A 13912-nucleotide genomic window follows, 5' to 3' on the forward strand; every position below is an offset into this window, starting at 1 on the left:
AATGCTTGTATTTACAGGTAAATGTTTTACTTCCTTTTGCTATCACCTATTTTTTATAGATAGCATATTGTTGGGGCTTATTTTTTAATATCATCAATTATTGGGCCTGTTATTCAGACTGTTTAATCCACTTATTCTTAAAATCATTGTTTATATTCTATTTTCATTTTGTGTCTAATATTTTTGAAGTTTCGATTCTTCTCTCTACTTATTTTGGTTAATAAAGTCAATAAAATAAATAATAGCAAAAAAAAAAAAAAAGATTTAAATAGAGCATTAATTTTGTCCACCTTTCTTCCAGCAAGGAATACCCCCAAAGTAGAGCTGGGGTGGAATACATGATGCTTTTTCTGTATTTGGTCTGTCATGATTTAAGCATGTTGGCATGCACATGTGTTCTAGTTTGCTAGCTGCCAGAATGCAATATACCAGAAACAGAATGGCTTTTAAAAGGGGAATTTAATAAGTCGGTAGTGTACAGTTCTAAGGTCGAGAAAATGTCCCAATTAAAGCAAAAATGTCCAATCTAAGGCATCCAGGGAAAGATAACTTGGTTCAATAAGACTGATGAAGTTCAGGGTCTCTTTCTCAAGTGGAACGGCACATGGCGAACACGGAGTTTCTCTCTCCTCTGGAAAGGCACATGGTGAACACGGTCAGGGTTCCTCTCTCATCTGGAAGGGCACACGGTGAGCATGGCATCATCTGCTGGCTTCTTCTCCTGGCTTCCTGTTTCATGAAGCTCCGCAGGAGGCATGTTCCTTCTTCATCTCCAAAGGTTGCTGGCTGGTGGACTCTGCTTCTCATGACTATGTTGCTCTGCTCTGCTCTCTCTGAATCTCTTTCATCCTCCAAAATGTTTCCTCTTTTATAGAACTCCAGAAACTTATCAAGACCCACCCAAATGGGTGGAGACACGCCTCCAGCCAATCCAGTTTAACCACCACTCCTGATTAAATCACATCTCCGGGGAGATGCTCTAATTACAGTTTCAAACATACAATACTGAATAGGGATTAGAAGAAATGGCTGCCTTTACAAAATGGGATTAGGATTAAAATATGGCTTTTCTAGGGTACATGCATCATTTCAAACCAGCACAACATGGCTTTAGGGGGAGTCTCAAGAGTAATAACAACTCTATGCAACTTCTCACACACTCTGCTTTTAGAACATAAGCAGTATTATTCTGTTGGGACTGAGAGGCAGTCAGTTAAGGTCTTGAACTGCGGTTGAGTTCTTCCTCTGACCCCCACTAGCTGCGTGACATCAGAGAAGTTACAGAAGCTCCTGGAGCTTCCATTTCTTACTCTACAAAAATGCTGGCACTTTGCTCCTACCTCGTGATCAGGTTTAAATGAGATAAAGCAGTGTGCTGGTTTGAAACTTTCATGTACCCCAGAAAAGCTATGTTCTCTCAATCCTAATCCAATCATGTGGGGACAGACCTACTGTAGGGTGGGGTGTTTCGATTAGGTTGTTTCCGTGGAGATGCAACTCACCCAGTTGTGGGTGTGACCTTTTGGTTAGATTGTTTTTGTGGAGTTGTGATCCTGCCCATTCGGGGGGATCTTAATTAGTTTACTGGAGTCCTTAAAAGAGTTCACTGAAAGTAAAAGAAGTTAGAGCCAGCACAGAGAGCAGAGAGATGGAACCAAGTGATAGATGTCTGGGTATGCTAATCTAAGAGACAAAGCCCAGAGCTGCCCCAGAGAAGCCAACTGAGGACCCACAGACGCTTTAGAGAAAAAGCCACTGGAATCAGAGCCATTTGAAACCAGAAGTCTGGAGAGAAGGACAACACACGTTGCCATGTGCCTACCCGTGTGACAGAGAAACCCTGGATGATATCAGCATTTTCTTCAGAGTCAAGGTAACTTTGGATGCCTAGTTTGGACATTTTCTCAGCCTCAGAACTAATAAATTAATCATTCTCTTTTTCAAAAGCCCATCCAGGGTGCAACCACTGTGGAAGGCAGTTTGGCGGTTCCTCAAAAAGCTGAATATAGAATTGCCATACGACCCAGCAATACCATTGCTAGGTATCTACTCAAAGGACTTAAGGGCAAAGACACAAACGGATATTTGCACACCAATGTTTATAGCAGCATTATTTACAATTGCAAAGAGATGGAAACAGCCAAAATCTCCATCAACAGAAGAGTGGCTAAACAAATTGTGGTATATACATACGATGGAATATTATGCAGCTTTAAGACAAGATAAACTTATGAACCATGTAATAACATGGATGGACCTAGAGAATATTATGCTGAGTGAATCCAGCCAAAAACTAAAGGACAAATACTGTATGGTCCCACTGATGTGAACGGACATTCGAGAATAAACTTGAAATATGTCATTGGTAACAGAGTTCAGCAGGAGTTAGAAACAGGGTAAGACAATGGGTAATTGAAGCGGAAGGGATACAGACTGTGCAACAGGACTAGATACAAAAACTCAAAAATGGACAGCACAATAATACCTAATTGTAAATTAATCATGTTAAAACACTGAATGAAGCTGCATCTGAGCTATAGGTTTTTGTTTTGATTTGTTTTGTTTTGTTTTGATTCTACTATTATTACTTTTATTTTTTTCTCTATATTAACATTCTATATCTTTTTCGGTTATGTTGCTAGTTCTTCTAAACCAATGCAAATGTACTAAGAAATGATGATCATGCATCTATGTGATGATGTTAAGAATTAATGATTGCATGTGTAGAATGGTATGATCTCTAAATGTTGGGTTAATTTCTTTTTTTCCGTTAATTAAAAAAAAAAAAAAAGAGAAGGGATAATTGGAGATGAAGGGATACAGACTGTACAACGGGACTGGATATAAAAACTCAGAAATGGACAGCACAATACTACCCAATTGTAATGCAATTATGTTAAAACACTGAATGAAGCTGCATGTGAGGTATAGGTTTTTTGTTTTTGTTTTTTTTGTTTTTTTTTCTTTCTATTATTGTTTTAATTCTTATTCTGTTGTCTTTTTATTTCTTTTTCTAAATCGATGCAAATGTACTAAGAAATGATGAATATGCAACTATGTGATGTTATTAAGAATTACTGATTGTACATGTAGATTGGAATGATTTCTAATTGTTTTGTTAATTCTTTTTTTAATTAATAAAAAAAAAAATCAAAAAGAAAAAAAAAAAAAAAAAAGCCCATCCACTTCTGTCATTTTGCATTCTGGCAGCATTAGCAATCCAGAATATGCAGGTAGAGAGCCTAGCACATAGTAAGCTCCTAATAAATGGTTGTGGTTAGTACAATTATAATTTTTATTGGGATTATCTCTGTAGTTGGGACAGAATTTCCCCCCAAAGGCTATTTTGCCTTCCAGATAATTTGCCTGCCAACAGTACCCCTTGCAGAAGCTCATTATTGAAAGGTTTCTCTACCCTGTTTGTTTGGTAGGCAAAGTGTTGAGAAACATGGGGGTCCTGTGGGGAAAATAATGAAGCAGGGGTCTTTGGTGGTAAAAAGGTTGGATACCAAGGATCTCATTATTTTACAAAAATGAGTCAACTGACATACAAAAAGGGGAACTCATGTACCTAAAGGCAACACCGCAGCAGGGCAAAAGACTATAACTTGGGCCTCCCAACACAATTTCGGCTTCCTTTCCAACATATGACATACGTATGGATCATGTAGTTACAAGGCATCTTCAAAATTTCAAAATCAGATTATTAAAGTAACTCTGTTTCAAATAAAGGTAAACACGGTTATTCCTTGCTCTGCCCTCTAGTGACTTGAATAGCTCCACTCTGCCAAATCTGACTCCTGAAGCGCATGTGTTGACAATATCAGAAAGAATGTTTCTTTTCCATGTATCCAACCTTCTAACATTCTTCACTGCCATTACATTTTTCTCTGCAGAAATTATCATAGGAACAAACAAACAAAACAAACAAAGATTAGCTTGCTTTTCCATGATAGGCAAAAGTTTAAATTAAAAGGACAGTCCCCCTTTTGGTCTTTGATGAAGAGTGCTTCCCTTTTCCCTCCCTTCTGCTCACTCCTCAAGTCGTCAATGAAACCACATTCACTCTAGAATCTTCAATGGGGACAAGTCCTTGGCTTTTTGAAATGGAACTTGGAAATAATCCTGAGTCATTTAGGACCCAATCTGGTGAATGTAGTAAGTGACCAAGTGGGAAACAATGAAGTAGTGACTGAAGTAGAGGAGAGGCCCCAAAGATTCCTGTGAGAGGCTCAGAAATGGCACTCTGCTAATCATTTTACATAAATTTATAATCATCATAACTATCCTCTTAGGAAGATCCTATTATTCTTTTTCTCATTTTTCAGATGAGGAAACTGAAATTCAGAGAGGTTAAATAACTTGTTCAAAGTCATACCATAAGGGAAAGGGGGAGCCAGGACTTGATCCCTGTTCTCCTAAGATCCAAAGTTTACACTCTTAACTCTGTGCTGTTCTGCATGTGAACTTCTTCAAATCGTAACCAGCAGAACACACTGATTTAAAAAGAGAGGGAGGCAAACATATTGATGATTCATAGCTATTTTTTATTGTCTTAGTTGTCTGCTGCTGTCATTTATTCAACACATAAATTTTGTACCTACTTGGTATGAAACACGGTGATAAGCATGAAGTATTTGAGCGGTGAGCAAAATGAACCCAGTCCCTGCCCTCTTGGAACTAACAGTCTAGTCACGGAGATGGATGAAGATTTAAGCATTGTAAGGAGCAGAGCAACATGCTCCCCCATTGTCACTTTGGAAAGATCTCTCTGCCTATAATGGGAACTAGATGTGACTTCCATGAAGCACCAGGTTCAAGTGAGTTACTAAAAAAAAACCAAACATGTATATCTAAGAAACACAAATTATTCTAAGACTATCAACTCTCTTCTTCCTCAGGATTTCCCCAAATTTTGTTTTTTACCTTTTTTTTTTAATGTCAAAGCAAGTTGCTTTGCTTTGATTTCCAGGCAGGTCTTCACTATTAGATTGTGAGCATCTTGAGACTAGAGTTTACCTTCTCCAATTTTTGTATCCCCAGCATCAAGCTCATTTCCTAGCACATAGCATGTCTCCAGTTATGTATGTCCAGCATCAAGCTCATTTCCTAGCACATAGTAGGTCTCCCCAAGACTTTCTGTAGTTATTTTTAAGCCCTGGTGCTTAAGGGAGAGTGTTCAGCAAGTTCAGTCCGTGACAATGTGCCTGAGAAAGGCAAAGAAGTCTGGGACCTGCCCCAGCTAGTCTGAACATTAGCACAAAGGGTTTTGCTGAGTACCACTCCTACCCTCTTCTCTTCTTCTCTCTCTTTTTGGGACTCAGTAAACGAGGCAAAATGCGCTGACCCTGAGGGACTTTGCTCCCGGCCTCACTCAGAGTGCTCAGGGTCCCTGCGCCAGGGCAGGACTTTAAGAAGAGAGCGTAAGCTCTGCTATGTCTGTCTCTCTTTCCCTGTCCCTTTATCTGACTCTGAGTCTTTCTCCCTCTCACTGAATGTCTGTTCCCCCGGGTGACACAGACTTCAGTGGTTATCAGTGTGTGTGTCTGTCTCCAGGACCGCATTCTCTTCTGCCCTCTCTCATGCTGAGCACTTCAGCTTCCCATGATCCCATTTAGGGAAAAATTACCATATACTCTCTGCCAGCATTTCATTCTCATATGGCCCAATCTCTCTTGTTTTGTAGTCGGTAGTCCATCTTAAACTGAATTTTCTTTTATCATTCAGCCACCCAAGAAGATGCCTTCCTCCCGAACTTTTGCTAAATGCTTGACTCCTCAGTGCCCATAAAGTTGAATTATATTGATTACCATTTAACAGATGGAAAAGCCTAGTCCAGAAAGAGCTTTACAGGGTGAAAAGAATATACGAATGATTCTTTATTTACATTCTCTGCCAACAGTACAGAGCATGATCACTTTCAGCCTCCAAGCCTCAGTGACCTATTGCTATTGTTTGCTGGCACAGCCACTGATGCGGATCAGATGAAAAGGCCCATTAGTGACCCGCAGTGTAGGACGTGAGTCTGCGAAAATCCTGCCATTGGCCATTTCATGTTTGGGCATTTAATTAATGAAAGCTGGTTTTTCTTTGGCTTACTGAGTAAAAATACTCCCATTTAAGTTGAAAATGGAGCAATAGGTTTGTGTTTATTGTTTTACTTACAAGGCTAATGCTTAGCATGTCTTTCCATTTGAAACAAATGTGTCATATCATAATGAGGAACTATAAATTAATCAAAAGTATCATAAGAACTGAAATGTTGATATAGACATGAGCGTCTCATTTACTTACTGTTGATCTTAATTAAAAGCACTATACATGTTTTATGTTTTGAAATTACATGTATATTTTAATATACTCTCTTCTCAGTTTGCCATTCCGGTTTTTTACACTGGAAACTTCTTATTCTTGTATTCATTACAGCAGGTGGCAGCCTGGTCCCAGATCTTTGCCATAGCCATTTCCTGCCCACCAGGTCAATCTCCTGTACCTCTCCTCACTCATTCATTTATCCATTCACTAATTCAGTGAGCACTGCCCCAGCTCTTCCTCTCTGTCAGGTGCTAAATCAGTCTCCGGGGACACTGAGCTGAGTCACTTACAGTCCTGTCCACAAGAAGCTCATGGTAAGCTGAGAACAGGCCAGCCATTGTCATGTTTTAGTGTCAAAATGCAGAATACTTCACCTATGAGAAAAATCGCATTTATTCATGCCTGGTAGATTCAAAATCCAATGACTTTCCTTTAGCGCCACCATATTTTCCCCTTTATAAAGGCATTGTCAAAACAAACAGAAAACAAAAAACAAACCAGGAACGTTTTAAACCCAGCCTACCTCTCTGAGATGCTGTGAAGATGAAATTGAATACGGATACAAAATGCTTTGAAACCTATAAAGTGCTATTCCAAGAAGAAGGATACTTTCAGCAGCAATTTGTCTGAGGTGCTTCAGAGTTTATGCAGGCTTATAAACTCCTGTACCTGGAAAAGGTCATCTCTACAGGTGTAAAAAAGGAGGGTGACTGAGGGACAGGCCCATGACTTTCGGGTGTTGATGGATGGCTATAATTCATAATAATAATTTCAGTTGTCATCATCTTCCTGATTAAATCAGATGGTGTATTTTAGAGCCTGCAGTTCAACGTCTGGTGCATAGCAGGTGTGCAATGAATATTCGTTTTGAAACTGATTTTCACTAGCAGCTTTGAATCTCACTCTACAACGCACGCGCCCTCTCTCCAAGTGATGGGCATCTGTCTGGGAACACCACGGAAGAGGGGGAAGAGGAGTTTGAGGCACCCTTCCAATAAACCAGTCATTTTCCACCATTTACACTGGTATATCACAATTGGTAGTGAAGCGTCTATAGGTAATTTTTACTAATAATACCACCTGATTGCACCCTGCCCTCTAGTGCAAGGTTGGGTCTCTACATACTTTGGAATGTCTCCTCTGACCAATGAACACTCACCCGCTCCAGAAAATCCAGTTTCTGCCAGAAGGGGATGTAAAGGAAAGTAATGAGAAAAAAATGCCAGAATTGTAGAGGAAAGGAGGGGTCCTAGGGATCTTGGCCGCTCCCCTCTCCCCGGTTCCGGAAGTGCCAATTCCTGAGTCATTTGCGTGTTCCACTGTAGGAATCAGGCTGATTCCCAGCTTTCCTCACCCACTAACTCAGGATCCGGCTTTCACCATCTTCTGTCACCTGTTTTCCAGTAGCTCAGATGTTACTGTCATCCTCTCTTCCTTTTTTCCTGTCGTCATTGATTTATGCTTCTAAAAAACATTCCTCTGAGGGTGATGGGAAGTTTAGCGGTTAGAATGCCCGCCTTTCATGCAGAGGCGTGGGTTTGATTTCCAGACCATACACCCCCCCCCCCAAAAAAAAAGTCCTCGCAGATAGTTTCAGTGGGTGTGCAAGGGAGTAAAAGGAGATGCATGTGCTCAATCCGCCATCTTTGCCAGGCAATCTACCTTTCACAATTCCTTCACAAGTTAAGTGTGAATCCTCACGGGACCCACGAATGGGAGTGAAACTTCACACCTCACCCATCCATCTAGTGCAAGACTGGGTCTCTGGCTACTTTGGAGTGTCTCCTCTGACTAGTAATCAGGCTTCCCATATCCTGGGTCCCTTCTCCTTATTGACATCACACTTGGTCAAGGCTGATTCAGATCCATGCGCCAGAACAATTGTACAGGTTGTTAAAATACTGAACTACTACTGTAGTGGTTGGTGAATAGCCCCTGTTCCTAAGCCCTTCCCAAGTGTCCCACGATGACCCTGGCCACCACAGCCCCTTCCCCCTGGTTCTCCCCCAATTCTGGCCCAGGGTTCTGCTCTCCTGTGCCCTGCATACCTGTGGTCACATATCTGGAATAGCAGCCCTGGACCTGCCACATTCTTAATTCCTCCATTCAAAACCAGTCCTGGCCAAGGCAGCTGTAGACCTGGACCCCCTAACTTGGAGCATAATGAGAAAGCGTGATGCCATTTGTGTTTGGTGTCATATTATTACATTTCTGCTGCTAAAACTTGTTTATCTAAAAAGAAAAACAGTATATAGTGTACACCTGTATTGCATATGGCTCCAAAATTAAAATCTTCATTTATTCCCTTGAAGATATGGCCTACTTCTTTCCACATTTCAGGTTTTGATTAAAGATAGTGAGAAATCTTTGGACGTTGACTTTTCATACCCCAATGTGATGGGCCTTAAAAATGTAAGACGTCCACTGAGGATGTAAAACCTTCATGAGAGAGCATATTATGGTAGGTAAAAGGAGAGGTTTTGGAAGCAGACAGGCTTGCATTTAAATTCTGCTTCTACCACTTCTTTGCGCAAATTGCTGGACATCTTAGTTTCTTCATTCATGATTTCTGGCTCATGAGGTTACTGTAAGAATAAGTGAGATAATGTACATGCAGTGTCTATACAAGATTTAGGCAATAGGTGGGTTGCTCAAGAAATGAGCACCCCCTTTTCTCAATGCACCCCCCATTGTGACCGCAGACCTACAGAGATGTGTGCTTCACACTACCTCTGAGCCCAGACTGCCACCCAGACCCAGATCCTCTCTATTCTCAATAAAATTCTCCATTCCTTTTCACCCAGTGGAGAGGGTTTGTGCAAATCCTCTGTAAATAGATTTATTTGGCCAATTCATTTGGCAGGTTTTACATCTGAAAGAGTATTTGACAGTTTCACTGAGCTCTTCTCAAGGGACCCTTTAGCAGGGTCTAGAAAACTCTCAGAAATTAACTTCTAGCTCTTAGCCCCTTAGACCAACCACCTGTGTCTGCTAATGCTGGATTTTCAGTATCTCCTCATCCTCCCCTCCCACCCACCAACTACCCCCATTCCCACAGAAATTGAAAGTAAACTTGCTAGCTAGAGTTTGGAAAAGAAATCTAGAGGGGAAGGAGGAAGAAAATGAACATTTACTGAACATATTTGTGTGTGTGTGTGTGAAACAAATAGTCGCAACAACATTGTAAGATGGATGTCACTTCCCATTGTACAGATTAGGAAGTTGAGAGAAAGGCTCATCAACTAATATAACTCTATAGTAAGTGGCAGAGTCAGATTCGAGGCCAAGTCTATGAGAAAGAATGCAAGTCCAGTGTTCTTTCCATTGCTCCAAGCTGCCCCACTTAAGGTCCCTCTCTCTCTTTGCCATTCCCCAAGTGACTTTCCTGTCCCTTTCTTATGGCACCCATTTTTACTGTGTTATGGTTTCTTATGGCCAAGTCTTCCATCCTTACCTAGACTGGAACTCTTTAAGGTCAGAAGGGGTGCCCAAATCTTTCTGTTTTAAAAAAAAAAATCCCACAAAGTGCCAAGCACATAGTAGGCACTTGGGATGTATGTTGAATGGATGAAGAGTTAAACTAAAGAGTGCTTAATAAATGCACTTATAAATTAATGGATGCATCAGTCAATGTATATATGAATAAATGAATTTGGAAAAGACTAGATGGAGGGAAAGATAGATGGATGGAGGAACAAATGAATATAAGAAAAAGTGAATGCTGCACCAGATGGAAAATATTATCCAGTGCATGGACTGCATGAATGAATGAACGGCCAAATGAATGACCATATCAATGAATGATGATATAAATGAATGCACGAATTAACAAGTCAACAAATAAGTACATGAAAGAATATTAAGTAGACAAATAAAAAATGAGTAAGCAAATTAATAAATACATAAATGAATTAATGCAAATAAAATTGAATCAATGAACAGAGAAATGCATGCATACAGAATGAATAAGTGAGTAAACAACACAAGTGAATGCATGAATGCTCCCTATTCCCCCAGGACTGATCCCCCTCCCTCAGAGTGTGCCCAGTGATCAGAAAGCAAAAGATTAAGAGGACCAATGAGATTCCAGGAGGCAGCATTCAAATTGGTACTAAAGGTCTGGAGTTGGGATTAAGGGTTAATACCCAGCTGTGCACAGAGATTATATTTGCTGGGAGTCCCTGGTAGCACCTGGTGCATGTCCTAAGAATGGGACTCTGAGATGGCCCTTAGGATCCCATTGGTTCCAGCAAGTGAGAAATGTACAGAGTTCACTGCTCCAGAGTACGTCAAGGCACGACCAGACCCCGTCTGCACAGTGTTCCCTTTGCCCCACCCCCATACTCCCACCCAGCGCCCACTCTACCTCCAGCCTAGAGCACAAGCTGGCATCCATGGATGAAGGAAATTAATTCTTAGCATCCAAGAACAGCCTCCTATAATGAAGAGGCTGCTGCAATATCTTTGCAACAAGCAGCAACCCACATGTTCGATTACAACAGGTTGAGCTATTCCACCCTCCGCAGTGTCAGGGCTCAGGGAAAGAAGGAGGGAAAAAAATCACCTCAACACTGAGCAAAGATACATACTTCCTACCCAGAACAGCCTGGAGGTCCTGACTCCATCCAGGTTTGAAGAGCAATAGCCTTTCTCACTGAAGAACCCGGCGTCTTGAGTCCTCTGTCTACCCATGGCTGAGCGATGCTTTTCTTTGCTTCTTTTTTTTTTCCTTCTTCAGAATCTGAGCCACGGCGGTTTTGAGTGACTGACACCTTCTCCCTACTTGGCCTTGGGATCTGATTCATTCAGGATTGTGTAAAACCGGTATTTCAGGTTCCCCTGGCAACCCCCTAGTACCCCATCTCCTGAGGATTGCGCTGCTAAAGGACCCTGAGGAGACCGGACTTCTGGGTGAGAATCAACACCTTCCTCTTTGTTTCTTTGTTGCGAGATTCATCCTGGGTCACTGTTTTAAAGAGAGGAGAGGTTGTTTGGGAGGAAAGGCTGTCCTGGAAGTTAGGAATGATACATAAAGAGAAACACCGTGCTCCTGGTGCTAGGGGGGGGAGGAGACGCCACTTAAAGATTCCTAGGAATGACGGCTTCCCACTTTCAATTTCCACTCCTGTCATTGCTTGTCTTATGATGCAACCTCAGAGTAACACCTGCCACAGGAGGTCGGGGTGCCTGCTGGCCCCAGACATTTGCCAGTCATTGAATTAGTCATCTCAGCTGTGTGCATGCACAGGGAGGTTTTGTCCTGGCTCACAGGACAGGGCTAAGGGGGTGAACAGGGTCTGCGCATTCTCAGAGTTAAGGAGGCAGCACGGTATTTAGTGTACTGCACCCCTGGTTTCCTTTTTCCATGAAAGATTGCTTGGAAATTATGCATTTTGCAAAGGCCTTTGAACACAGAGTCCGGAAGGTCTACATAGCTAGTTTCCCCCCTGGCACAACTTTGTGGTTTATTCAAGGAGCGGGTTGGGGTGGGGGGAGGGGTGGAGGCATCAGAGGAGGACCTTGAACTTCTTGGTGACAAGCTCCACATAATAGCCCTTGATGAAGATAGTGATGTACAAATTACAGATTTTTATTAGACACTTTGGGGAATATAGTTGTTTGTTAGGAGATGAAAGAGAATGTTTGTGCTTATAAAATTGTGTGGAAAATCAATGCAGGGTTAAGTATATTTTTCAGTTTTTTGAGTCAAGGACTGTTCTCCAGTCAATTCCAGCAAGCTCTAAGGGAGACAGAGTCATCTCTAAGCACAGCCAAGGGGGTTGAGTAGAAAGATCAAGCTGCCATTTATTTCTACGCTTCTTCACTTGGGGAAAGACCAAGTGGGCACAAAGAGTCACCGGCCATGCAAAGTTCCCAGCTGGGTTGTTAGGTCTCCATTATCAACCAGCAAAACTCAGGACAGTGCTATGCAGAGCACTCAGAAGTCTCGGCCTGTTTCTAGGATTCCTTTTGGGGCTCCAACCTAGAGATTCTGAAGGACTGATTTCCCGTCCCAGATGGGGCAGGCCTGGAGGAAATATCATAAAAGCATGTTGTGGGGAAGGAAACAAGGGTTGTCTAAAATGTGAGAGAGGAAGGGAGCTCCCCTTCGCTAAAGTAGGGTTTCAGTGCTCCTAAATGGCATCTGTGTGTCTGTCCAGCTCTGGACTGGTTCTTTGTCTTGGGCAGGGCTAAAAGAGGGGCATACGCAAGCCAGGCCATCTGCATCTTTGCGAAAGATCTGTCATTGTAATATCACTTAAGGTCTTTAACATGAACAAATAAAAAAGAGTAAGAGCCATGCAAACTAGACAGGACCCTTGGAAGATAAGACATTGATAGGCAAGAAGCTACCAATAAAACTCCCACCTATGAGAATAAATCCTCTACCAAATGATAATATCATTATTTTTGAGATGCCAAACTGGGAACCAAGAAGCCTGCTCTGCCACTCCTTCACTTGTGTGATCTGGGGCAAGTTACTGACCTCTTTGGGCTTCCTCTTCCCTTGTCTGCAAATTAAATATTTTGCTACAAGGGTCTTCTTAAAAGGTCTCCCTCTAAAATTCTATGATTTATGACAAGAGGTTTTATTGAAGATGGAGCTTGGGCTGATGGAGATGCATATTTTGGTTATGTCACTTACTAGCTGTGTGTCTTAGGCATGTCACTTAATCTTCCCGTGCCTCAATTTCTTCAATTTTTTTTTTCTCAATAGAGTTGTAGTTGAGACTAAATGAGGTAAAGCATGCCAAACATTGAGGATGGTGTTTGCCACAGCAGATACATGTTAGCTCTTAACATTACAAAAGGGTTTAAAGAACAAGACATTTCAACAGTGTCCTGTTGCTCAAGGTACTTACTGGAATAATTGTAAAAATAAATAATAAATCTCAACTAATCATCTCCACTGTTGGTACAATTGCAGGACATGATTGCATGAAAAAGATATCCCCTACAAAAAAAAGATTCAAATCCTATCTTTTCCACTACGCTGCCGTTTCATTCTCTGCAAACGGGCCTAAGAACTGAGGGCTGGAGGAGAACAAACTGGTTTAATATCTACCAAGCTTTCACTCAGAGCTTGAGGCACTCAGTAAGTGTTAGCTGTTATTAGGTTAGCATTTATTATTTGAAATCCATAATTTTAAAATGAAGGACAAGAAACAAACAAAACCTAAATCTGTACATCACTTCTGATATTTGGGCCCTGTTTTCACCATAAGAAAGCTCTTTCACATTCATTTTCTTTGGGCCCATTCACTTGTTTTTTTTTTAAGTGATGCGTAGAGATAACTGAAAACATTATCTGGATTTTAGTCAAGTACTAGAAATTTCTCAAGGTTTTAAACTATGTTGCAAACACCACATCCAACTGCTTATTTCAGCAACAAAATATCCTTGCCAAGCAAGCAGTGAAATTTTGGGGTGAAATGTCTTGCCTGACCTCAGCTGACATGACATTGATGGCTATGCTTCTGAGGTGTGGTAATTACAGACCCAAGGAAGTGTTACAAAGTATTCAATGGTATGAGTGAGAACCACAGATCTCTTAAAAATACATTCTATCATTGGCCTCCTTCTCATTTTTATTGGT

This window comes from Tamandua tetradactyla, chromosome 8 (genome assembly GCF_023851605.1).
Source record: "Tamandua tetradactyla isolate mTamTet1 chromosome 8, mTamTet1.pri, whole genome shotgun sequence".
Taxonomy (NCBI): domain Eukaryota; kingdom Metazoa; phylum Chordata; class Mammalia; order Pilosa; family Myrmecophagidae; genus Tamandua; species Tamandua tetradactyla.